This window comes from Myotis yumanensis, unplaced genomic scaffold (genome assembly GCF_028538775.1).
Source record: "Myotis yumanensis isolate MYYU_CA2020_CCGP unplaced genomic scaffold, mMyoYum1.0.hap1 SCAF_1, whole genome shotgun sequence".
NCBI lineage: Eukaryota > Metazoa > Chordata > Mammalia > Chiroptera > Vespertilionidae > Myotis > Myotis yumanensis.
In genome coordinates, this window is record NW_027223752.1 from 206,204,284 (window position 1) to 206,216,560 (window position 12,277).

Genomic DNA, 12,277 nt, shown 5'->3' on the forward strand with positions numbered 1-12,277 from the left:
AAAGCCATCCCTGAGCTCTCCAGCCCAAGAGAATAATACCTCCTCAGTTCTCTGTGCATGGAACAGACGTCTATTACTATACCACAAAGCGTGCCACAGCCCTTTGCCGGCAAGTTCCCTGGGTGCAGGGCCTGAGCCTTGTTTATTCTGCACCCACAGCACCCATCCTGATGCCTGGCACAACGCAGCACACATCAATATGGATCTACTGTTCACTACCCCCTCAGGGCCAGATGTGTTTAGAAATCAGAAATGTTCAGATTGTAAAAAGGTATATTTAGACCCTAGTGGAGTCTATGACAGCACTTTATAACAAATGCAATATTTCTGGAACACATCTATATTCACCTTGGGTTTTGCTACCAAATGAATCTGTGCCAAACTTACAAAGAACTCTGGGGATGGTGATATCTTTACGCAGTACAGACAGTCCTGCAACCACCCTTGCTTTGAAAATGCAAATTTGTTCCAATGTGATTGATCTATCTTATCCCTGAGAAACACTAGGTGAATGCAAAATCCTGCACCCAGCTGAAATGAGGTGTGCAGGAATACACATTCACACACACTCCCCTCAAATATTTACCCATTACCCCAGATTGCTGCCCGTGTCATACGTACCTACACAAGTGGTGTTACAGCTTTCTATGCAATTTTGGATAACCCTCCTCCCCCACCTCACAATAACTCACAGCTGTCGCCTTCCAACCATTCCCCAGGCCACAAGCAAACTTCAGGTCTTTTGCAAGGTAAAATGCTATACTTATTGCAGTATTTATGAATTTCATTACCATTTATGTAAACATAAAGAAATGTAAAACTACTGTATTTTTAAAGTTAGGTTGCTATCCTTTTAAAATGTCACAGATACATTTAAAAAATTTTTTTCATTGATTTTAGAGAAAGAGGAAGGAAGAGAGGGAGAGAAAAAGAAACAAGGATGAGAGAGAGAAACATTGATTGGTTGTCTCCTGTACACACCCCAACCCGGGATCGAACCCGCAACCTGGGTATGTGCCCTGATCGGAAATCGAACTAATGACCTTTTGATGCATGGGACAATGCTCAACTAACTGAGCCACACCGGTTAAGGCAGTCACTGATAAATGTTTTTGTGTTGTGTTACTACCATTGGCTATTGATTCCATTTTGCGGTTTTCCACAACCTGCTGATGTTTAGCAACGCATATGTTATGTTATGGCAGAATTGACTGTGCATTTCTAAACAGAACCTACTGGAATATGTTTATACTTACCTAGGTCTACGCAAGGACCCGCCAATTAAAATTACTTGCCTGTTTTTTAGGCCCCCTATTTCTTGAAACCACATCAATTTTTAATTTTTCTAGTTTTTCCCATTGGTCTGTCTCGGAACCCCTTTTATATGTTTCACAGCAATTCAAAAGAAATAGTATTTAGAAATAGCAACAGAGGCAGATCCGATTTTTAATGTGAAGTCTTAGTGTTTGGCCACATTGCTCCCACGTACTAGAAGATGTGTGGGTGCTGATTCTATTCACTGCCAATTTCTGCCACTTGAGTTTCAGAGCCACTCCCATTTCTAGCCCTTGATTCCTGGAACCACTGGCTGGGAATCAATGCCAACTCTGAGTGGAAAATAATGATTGGGGAGCTGCCTGCTACCTTGACCTGCATAGTTCCTTAGTGCGGTAGCAAACTACCTCAACAAAGAGTACTTCCACATGAGGACTGAACACATTAGATTCATTTCACCTCAACACACTGAACTCCCAACACCTGTAGGTTTGGTGTGGCTGACAGCACTGATAGATAAAACAAAGCTTTAGGGACATCGAGGCTATACTGATCAGAGTTTAATCAGAGAAGTAGAACTAGTAGGAGATGTGTAGGTGTGTGTAAGATATATTAGGAAATTAATTGCAAGGAGTTGGTTAAGCAAGGTGGGGACTGGCCAAGCAAGTTTGAAATCCATAGGGCGAGTCATCGGAAAGGGCAGGCTGAAATTCATAGGCACAGGTTGAAGCTGCTGTTCACAAGTGGAATTTCTTCTTTTAGGGAAGCCTCAGCTCTGTTTTTAAGGCCTTTAAATTTACTGAATCAGCCCCACCTAGATTATTTTGAAAAATCTCCCTTACTTAAACCAACTAATATGGACTTTAATTACATCTACAAAATGCCTTCCAAACAACAACTTAAGTAAACAATATTTGTGTTTGATTTTAAAAACTGGGGAGCCCTGGCTGGGTGGCTCAGTTGGTTGGAGCATTGCCCCATACATTGATCTCTCTCTCTCTCTCTCTCTCTCTCTCTCTCTCTCTCTCTCATCAATAAACATATCTTCAGGTGAGGATTAAAAAACAAACAAAACTGGGGGTTACAGCCCAGCCAAATTGACCCATCATAATGACCATACCACTCCATCCTTTGTCCACTTGGCACCCATACATATCTCCTTAAACCATACTTAGTCATAGCAAAATAAAGAAGAAATACCCTTAACTATTATAGTCCTTGTTTATACAGCTGGTCATGCGGTCATAGCTGGTCTTAATAGCCATCTTCTCCCTCTACCTATTCCACATTCCTTTTGCCCTCAGCAAGGACCTCAGCTGGTTGTGGATTCCTGAAGAACCTGCCACTAGCTGTCCTGAATTGGGTTGTCACAGCTTTTGATTACCTCACAGAATGTGGGAGCACTAGAGATGCCCTAAGGGATCTCCTGTTTTCCAGACACACTCTTTCTGACATCCGCTGTGTGGGAGCAGCCCGGCTTTCCCTTAGTAGTCAGGTCAGTCACTCTGGTGAGTACAGTAACCCTCCTTGCCTGTTGACTGAGAGGCATGGAGAGCTAAAAGCGGCTTGCTGGCTGCCTCAACTACCAGTCCAATGGGATGAATCACTGTTCTGCCTCCTGGTAAAAAAATTCTTCCCATTGGAACTAAGAACTCTAGACAAGCAGAACCTAAAGTCAAGGGGATGGGAAGCAAATGTGTTCCCAGGGAGTCACTAAGGTTAATTAATAGTGAATGGAGCCACTCCCATTTCTACCCCTTGATTCCTGGACCCATGAAGCCTCGTGATGAGAGAAACAGCACCATAGCTTGGATACTGACTCCTAGAGGGCACAGTCCCAGCCCGACAAAATAGCCAGCACTGTCACTGAGTCTTCTAAAGGCCATTCCACTATTTTGTGAAGCTTGCAGCTCCAGAATGATGGTGAGTGTGGTGAGACCAGTGAATTCCATGAGCATGGCCTATCAACTTCCTTGACCAGAAGTGATGTCTGTGTGAAATACCATTACAGTAGATAAGGTATCCCATAAGTCCATGGATGACAGTTTTGGCAGAAGCACTGCATACAGAAAAGGTAAATCCATATCCAGAGTAAGTATCTATTTTAGTAAGAACAAAGCCCTGCTCCTTTCACGATGGGAGTGGTCCAAATGTAATCAATCTGCATCACCCCAGGGGATGATGCTATATGGACGACTCAGTGTTGGTCTCTGTTGGCCTTGGCGAGTGGGTCAACATTGCTGAGCTCATGAAAAAATTCTATCCCTCCACCAGAGCCATTTTTCATTGGGCCATTGACAAGTGGCTGGGTAAAGAGGCTGCCAAGCAGCCACAGAATGGGTCCTCCTGTGGACTTATTAAAATCCTCCTGAAATCCTACTTTGGTGATTATTCACATGAGACACAAATATCTTTAAATCCTTTGTCCATTCAGAAAGGTCTATCCACACACCTCTTCCCCAGACCCCTCTGTCAACAGATTTTCTAATCATATTCTTTCCAAGTCCATGACCATCTGCCAAACCACTGGCCACTACCTATGAATTGTTATAGACTTGTACCTCTGGCTATTTCTCCTTATATGCAAAATGAACAATCAGATGTACTGATTGATGTTCTGGCCACTGGGAGAATTTCCCATCACCACTGTCCTTCAGCGATATCCCAGAACGGGGCTAAAGCATTACAGCTTTCAAGTGGTGCCTGAATATTATGCAAAACCATCCATAAACCAGACCTGAGCTTGCTCTTCCTCAATCAACTAGTCACAGGGAATTCTCCACGAGGTCACAGGTGCAGACTGGGAGAGAGAAGGGAGTGCAGCAGGAGTGGGGACCATGGGTATTCATGCAACTTACCTGTGCCTTCAGGGCCTGCTCAAACCTGATCTCATATATATCACTTCTTTCTTTTTTAATGTCGTAAGTTTCACTTAAAAAACTTCAGTGTACAATACAGAATGAAAATGCAGTAAACTGGTCATAGTTCAAATAAAAAAGACTTGGGATTATAGCTGATTCCAGGGTAGTAGTTTCCTAGGGCTGCTGTTAAAAACTACCACAAATTGGGTGGCTTTAAACAACAGAAGTGTATTCTCTCACAGGTCTGGAGTCTAGAAGTCCAAAGTCAAGGTGTCAGCAGAGCCGCAATCACTCTGAAGGCTGAAGGAGGATCTCCCTGGCCTCTTGTGATTTCTGGTGTTCATTGTATACCACTTCCTTTTGATAAGGAAGTGCTGCTAAGCACACCCAGCTTTATGGCTTGGTGGGTCAGACAACACCCAGTTCATGATGGGCAGCTCAGGTCATATGGTAACTTGGTGGCCCATGGGTAAGCCGTCAGTTTCTACTAAAACCCATTAGCAAGACAAAAGTTGTTTCTCAAAAAGTGTGTAGTTATCTGCAAAGGATGGTAGGGTTTTGCCCCCAAACTGAAAAGGCCAGTGCTATGATTAATGGATAGGGACCTGCCAAAGGCTCCCCATAGCATCCCTCTCTGTCAGTGGAACTGCTGGATCATATGGCCCAAATGGCAGAGCAGTTTGCTCAGCAACCTGGACCTATGGCAGAACCTTCTCTTACTCTGGACACTCTTTCTTAACAACAATGAGAAATGTTCTTCATTTCAATGGGGAAACACGCCCCAGAATCTTACAGATCTGTGTTTCTTTAGTCACCGCTGCCATTTTTCTAGCTTCTTGGGACCTCAGTTTCCACACCTGTAAAATGGGGCAACTAAAGTTCATACTATCAAAAGTCCCTCCCCATTCTAAAGTTCTATGAACTGTTTCTTTAAAAAGCTAGGCAGAAAAAAAAAAAAGCTAAGCAAGTTTTCTTTTTTTTTTTTTTTTTTTTGAGTATTTTAGGTTGTTTTTATTGTAGTTTATTTCTAACATTATGCCATCGTGGTCTGAGAAGATGCTTTTTATGATTTCAATCTTCTTGAATTTGTGGAGACTTTGCTTGTGACCCAATATGTGGTCTATTTTTGAATATGTCCCATGAGCACCTGAGAGGAATGTATATTCCGCAGCTTTGGGGTGAAGTGTTCTGAAGATGTCAATTAAGTCCATCTGATCTAGTGAGTCATTTAGGATTGCTGTTTCTTTGCTGAGTTTTTGTCTAGCGGATTTATCCAGTAATGTCAGTGGTGTATTAAAGTCCCCTACTATGACTGTATTGTTGTCGATCTCTCCCCTGATATCTTCCAGAAGTTTTCTTATGTATGTGGGTGCTCCTGCATTGGGTGCATATATGTTTACCAGGGTTATATCTTCTTGTTGTATTGATCCCTTTAGTATTATGAAGTGGCCTTCCTTATCTCTGGTTATGGCCTTCACTTTGAGATGTATTTTGTCCGATATAAGTATTGCTACCCCAGCTTTCTTTTCCTTTCCATTCGTGCGAAAGATATTTTTCCATCCCTTCACTTTCAGTCTGTGTGAGTCCCTTCTAATGAGGTGGGTCTCTTGTAGACAGCAGATATATGGGTCATGTTTTTTTATCCATTCAGCCACTCGATGTCTTTTGGTTGGAGCATTTAGTCCATTTACATTTAAAGTTATTATTGAAAGGTACTTGTTTGTAGCCATTTCTTTTTTTTGTGTGTGTGGCTGTTTTCTTTCTGAGCTTGATATTTCTTCTTTTTACACCAGTCCCTTTAGCATTTCTTGCATGGCTGGCTTGGTGGTGATAAACTCCCTTAGCCCTTTTTTGTCTGTGAAGCTTCTTATTTCCCCTTCAATTTTGAATGATAGCCTTGCTGGATAGAGTATTCTTGGATTCAGTCCTTTGCTTTGCATCACTTTGTAGATTTCCATCCATTCTTTTCTGGCCTGATGTGTTTCTGTTGAGAAATCATTTGATAATCTAATGGGAGATCCCTTGTATGTTACTTTCCGTCTCTCTCTTGCAGCCTGTAAGATTCTCTCTTTATCCTGAACATTTGCCATGGTAATTATGATGTGTCTTGGTGTGGGTCTTTTCGGGGTTCACCTTGTTTGGGACTCTCTGGGCTTGTGTGACTTTTTTCTTCCCCACCTCAGGGAAGTTTTCTGATATTATTTCTTCGAATAGGTTTTCTAATCCATGTTCATCTTTCTGTTGTTCTGGCACCCCTATTATTCGTATGTTGTTTCGTTTCATGTTGTCCCAAAGCTCCCTTAGGCTCTCCTCCTGTCTTTTAATTTTTTTCTCCATTTGCAGTACAGTTTGAGTGTGTTTTGCTTCCTTGTCTTCTAACTCACTAATTCGGTCCTCCGCTTCTCCCAGTCTACTGTTGATACTTTCAATGGTGTTTTTTATTGCAGCTATGTCGCTCTTCATTTCTTCTTGGGACTTACTTAAGTTGTTGATTTTTTCATCTGTTTCTTCTAGCTTCTTGCATAAGTAGTTAATTTTTTCATCTGTTTCTTCTTGCTTCTTGAACATCCGGTGCATGTACTCTAGGAACCTTATTCTGAATTCTTTTTCTGTCATGTTGCATATCTCTGTCTCACTTAGCTGCTTTTCTGGCCAGTCCTCCTTTTCTTTCCTTTGGGGGTTTCTTTGTCTACCCATGTTTGATCTCACTGACATGACTAGTTGTTGAGTCGTTCAGTGGCTGGACCCTGGGTGGCAGTGGCTCCTCGGGCTGTGGTTGCTCCTTGGGCGGTTGTGGTAGCAGCGGCTCCTCTGTTGATAGCAGAGCCTCTGGTGGGTGCTGTTCACAGCTGTCGTGGCTCTTCTGGCTGGTGGAGGGAGGCTTCACACACAGCAACTGTTCCCCAGGCAGAGCGTGTGGTGATCAGGAGGCCGCTGTTGCTTGAATCTTTCCGTGGAGGGATGCAGGTCTCCTCTGGGCTCTTGCAGTCGTTGCCTCCGGGTTATAGCCGATCTCTGGATGTGGATAACAGCTACACAAGATGGCGCGGTCTCGCCGCTGCGCTGGCGCCCAGGGAGAGGTTTCAGCCTCAATCTCTAACCATCCCCATTTTTTAGGAGTTCTCTGTCTTTCCTGGTTGCAAACTGTCTCTCAGCTGAGCCTCCTTAGCTTGATTGGGCTGATTGTTACCCGTTTCAGCTGCTCGCCCTTATCTGCTCTGGGACAAAGCACCCGCTAGGCAAGTTTTCAACAACAATCTGTTACAGGGTGTCCCCTCCCCCCCAAAAATGTACACACACTTTGAATAATTATTAATTCCAATGGGTTAAGTCTGAAAAGAAAGAAACATCAATTGAGCTATCAGTTATTAAGTGTGTATACTACATTTTTTGGGATACCCTGTATATTGGCTCATAAAACTTATTACTCTTTTCATAAATTATCTATTAATTATATCTATTATGCTTTCTCCATTCCTGTTTGGTCTCCAAATTATGCTGGTTTTGTTACCATCATACTTATTTAGCAAAGGTAAGGACCTTCAGGGCTTGGGAGAGGCAGTAACGTAGTCTGCAAGTCTGTAAAAGAGAGCCAAGCCATTCCATCTCTTCATGTCAAGATCCAGGTCCCTATTCCTAGGAATGACAATGCTGATGGAGAAGGTCCTAGAACTGAATCCCCAAGCCCCACCTCCTCACTGCCAGTCTTGGGTCTGACTCAGTGATTTTTTGAGAAAGGTGACTAACATGTGAGCCTCAAATCTGGGCAATACATGTGGACCTGCCTTTAGACACACTTCTAGGATATCAGTGACATTAGCCACTCAGGGTTCCTTTTAAGTTCTGAGGGACAAAGTCAGATGGCCTCAGACAGCCTCCAACTTATGGGCCAATGATGCACATGAAGACAGCTTTAGTTTGCTGATCAATTCTGCCCCAGTAGATTCAGATTTGCTAGCCCTGCATTGGCCTGTCTGCTTTTCTTGGTGTCTTGTATATCCAGGAATGTACGCCCTACCTGGACTCTTATTCCACCTAATAATCCTACAACTTCATATCCTGTCTATTAAACTCAGCCCATCTATGGCAAAGCAGTGTTTTTCTGTCCAGCACAGATCAGCGCTACCTTTGCAAGAGCCCTGTTTCCATAGTGCTCAGCGTAGATCTGGGACTATGACGGATGAACAAACATTTACTGCAGTCCTACTGTGTGCAGAGCACTGAACTAGCACTGGTATATCTCAGGAATTATTGAGATCCTGATGCCAGCTAAGAGGAAGAATTAGTAAATTTAGTACAAAATAAATTAATAACTTGACTTTCAAATTCACAAAGTTTTCAGGATTCCGGCCTCCTATGAGAAAAAGTGGAGTTTTGCTAGGTGAAAAAAGCCCTGGTAGCAGCTGACAGGGCTCTCTCTACTTGAAGGTCTAAGGGCTTAGGGGTAGGGGTGAAGGTCATGATGGTGTATGTGTGTATGTGGGTGGAGGTGAGCTAGAAAGATGGTATAAAGTTTTCCCTCAAGAGCATGTGAAGCCCAGGGCAGGTTTGGACTAAAGGCAATCCTAAGATCGGTGCTCTCCAAATACCATGTGACAGTCAGTCCATTTGGTGCACCCTGCAATCAATGTAGTGGCTCATGACCAAGAGTCCTTGAAAACAAAGTAGAAAAGAATAGAGTGGAATACAAAATCGAGTACTACTTCATGAAATTTTTGTTTCTAGCCACTCAGGTTTTTAGTTTATATGTGTGTTTGTGTGTGTATACACAACTTCATACACACATATGTTCCAATCTAAAACATTTCTTGCTCTAGATCCAAGACACAAAATATTTGAGAAATGCCAATCAAGGAAAATTACCACATTTCCCAGTAAGTTGGGCATTTCGATACAAGAGTCAACAACTGTTTATCAACACAAGCCATTGCATATGTGGCAGTCGCTTTGGCTTAATGAAGATGAGAAAGCACTGCATGCAAAAACAAGCTGAGAGCTGCCAAAGCCATTAACTAAGCTCCCAGACACTGCCAAAGCCAGAGCCAATGTTCGTGCTGCTGAAGTCTCTATTTTGGCTTTGATCATTTGGCTTCTCAAGTACGGAAACTCTATCTTCAGAGAGCAACAAAATCTTCCGTTTCCTAATGGAAGAAGGAAGAAAGCGCTATTAAACTCAAGACATTGTGGCTGATGAGCTTGGTGTTGAAGCATAACTTAAAAACTCATAATTTGTGGCGTAACCTTAAAAAAGGATTATGCTTTACCTTTTGTACATACTCTACTTTCAATAAAAAATGCCTTCACTATAAAATTTCATGCAGCCTATCAAATCTGCACGCACCAGATTCATTTCTGCTGAATTGTATAACTTGATATTTTTCAAGCGCCTTCCCTAGGACAATTTCAAAGACATGGGAGTGGTGGTGAAGTCACTACTTGCTTTCTGCATCAGACTAGAGAAGCTAACTTAGCTGAACAAGGTCAGATGCCCAGTGAAGAAACCAGGTCTTTGAACCCATCTCCAGCCACCTAACGAGACAGGTGCTCGGATCCAAAGGCAGGCAGCTGAGGAACACTCTATTCCTCTCCCTCAGAGTCTCAGGGATTCCTCCCCTAGACCAGTGGTCAGCAAACTGCGGCCCCTTGAGTGTGGCTCTTCCACAAAATACCACATACAGTCTGACTGAAACTTCGTGGCCACACTCAAGGGGCCAAAGAGCCACATGTGGCTCGCGAGCCGCAGTTTGCCGACCACTGCCCTAGACCAATAGCCACAGTATTGATGGAAGCCTTAGGGCCGTGGTCAGCAAACCGTGGCTCTCGAGCCACATGCGGCTCTTTGGCCCCTTGAGTGTGGCTTTTCCACAAAATATGACGTGCGGGCGTGCATGTACAGTGCAATTGAAACTTCGTGGCCCATGCGCAGAAGTCGGTATTTTGTGGAAGAGCCGGTATTTTGTGGAAGAGCCACACTCAAGGGGCCAAAGAGCCGCATGTGGCTCTCGAGCTGCGTTTGCCGAGCTGCAGTTTGCCGACCACTGCCCTAGGGTATCAGGCAAAAGACTGGAAAAGATCGTTCTGGAACCGTTAAGTGGAAGTGCTGTATAATGCTCCTTCACACATCGTGTGGAAAATTTTGGAACTTGTTGTTAACCTCCAAAACTCACAGAATGAAGACATGAGTAGATTCAAGAAAACTTTAGACCTATTAATTAATGATAAATTCCCAATGCTTACAGAGGACACAAAGATATTTCGTAATATGTTTGTAATTAAATAAAGTTGATAGCAGAGGGGGCAAATACTATTTTTCCCCATAAATAGTAACGCTAGCAAACTTTATTAAACTTTGGGTATGTGCTAGGCTTAGTTTTACATGCAATATCTCACAATCACTCTGTTAAGTTCTTTCCCACGTTTTAGGGATAATGAAACGGAGGCTCAGAGAGGTGAAATTTAGTGCCTCTAAATAATTTGTTGAGCCTTGACTGAACTTTAATATTTAAAAATCCATGCGTATGTTGTCTCTCCAAGCTTAGTGGAAGCTCCACGAGGGCAGCGTTCCTATCCTCTGCCTCCCTGCACCCTTTACGCAACTGACCCAACTGTGGTGGAAGCAGAGACTCTTCACAACTACTTCCTGGCTCATTTAAAGTGAGCAGATTGCCAAAAGTTTCAAAGACAGTCTTTCTGTTTTGTTAATCCTCACCAGAGGATATTTTTTCCATTGATATTTAGAGAGAGCGGATGGGACAGAGGGTAAGAGAGAGAGAAAGAGAAAGATCAATGTGAGGGAGACACGGGAAAAACTTCGGTGCGTAGGCCGTTGCTCTAACCATTGAAAACACCGGCCAGTAAGACACAGCCGTCCGAGCGCCACTGGTTCCCTCAAATGTGCACTTTTCCTAGGACAACACCAGTGCTGACTCAGGACAGGTTACTTCCAGAAATATCATCTAATAACTTGAGTGGAGGAAGCTCTCTGAAAAACAAGCTGCGCTCCCCAACGCCCCCGACTTTTCAGTGGGAAACAAGTCACGCTCCTGGTCTGTCTGCAAGAAGAGCCTGCATCAGGGCGATAAGCCGAGTATTCCCTGACGGGTCCCACAGCCCTGCCACTTGAAAGATTAACTCCACATTCTGGCGCTGCCGTGATGTTTTATTCATTTGCTTATTTATTTTGGGGGGTGTAGCACACAGAGTCCTCAGCCTCGCAGAATACATGCTCCCTGCACTGGCCTGTGTAAGTACAAAGCGTCCCATGTAAACCCAACCGAATCTCTGGGCGAGTCTCCCTCTCCCACTTACTCACTGAAAGGCTTCCAACTATGGGGGAGAGGAAAGGAGCCGAGATCCCTCATGTGACTCTGAAAGCCAAAATGAGCTTTCCTTTATTTTATTTTTAAAAAATATATTTTTATTGATTTCAGAGAGGAAGGGAGAGGGAGGGAGAAGCATCAATGATGAGAGAGAATCACTGGTTGGCTGCCTTCTGCACCCTCTCCCCACACTGGGGATCGAGCCTGCAACAGGGAATTGAACTGTGACCTCCTGGTTCAGAGGTCGACACTCAACCACTGAGCCATGCCAGTCGGGCAAAATGGGCTTTTTTTTAGATTCCAGAGTTACTGTCAGCTCCCACTCAACAACTGCTAGGTCACACTACTGCCAAAGTAGCTCACAACACAGGAAATAAGGCCAGGTGAGAAAAGGCTATCAATCATCGTGTAGGACGGATCTAGCAGAGAGACTCAAAAGCTTCAAAAGACACTGATGACATCTGTGCCTCAACTCTTAGCTTATGAGGCAGCAAGAGAGACTATAGTTTGCAAAAGTGTCTCATGCCACTGTGGCCCTTAGCCTTACTTTTTGCACAAGCCCCGTGACAAATCGCCAGAGTACTGTGTTACATGCAATTTCCTTACCAGAGTGACAATGCACCCCTTTCTCTCTCATTCAACAAAGCTTATTAAAAGGCATGTTAATGAGAAGGACTTATAGGGGGCTAACTCTGACTGCATTCTAACTTTTTTGAGAATTTAAGTACTTTACTGAATAACAACAGAGCACTCGGGGGATACAACTTTGTAGAAAATGGCCATAGAGGCAAGAAGCTGGAGGTCACCCTCTGATGTCATTCT

The 12,277-nt window shown here is 43.6% G+C and overlaps 1 protein-coding gene across 1 annotated transcript in view; it reads right to left on the reverse strand.

Moving 5' to 3' along the window:
• CRACD (capping protein inhibiting regulator of actin dynamics) overlaps positions 1 to 12,277 on the reverse strand; it is a 228,773-nt gene that overhangs the window by 59,206 nt on the left and 157,290 nt on the right. The gene's annotated exons all lie outside the window — the stretch shown is intronic.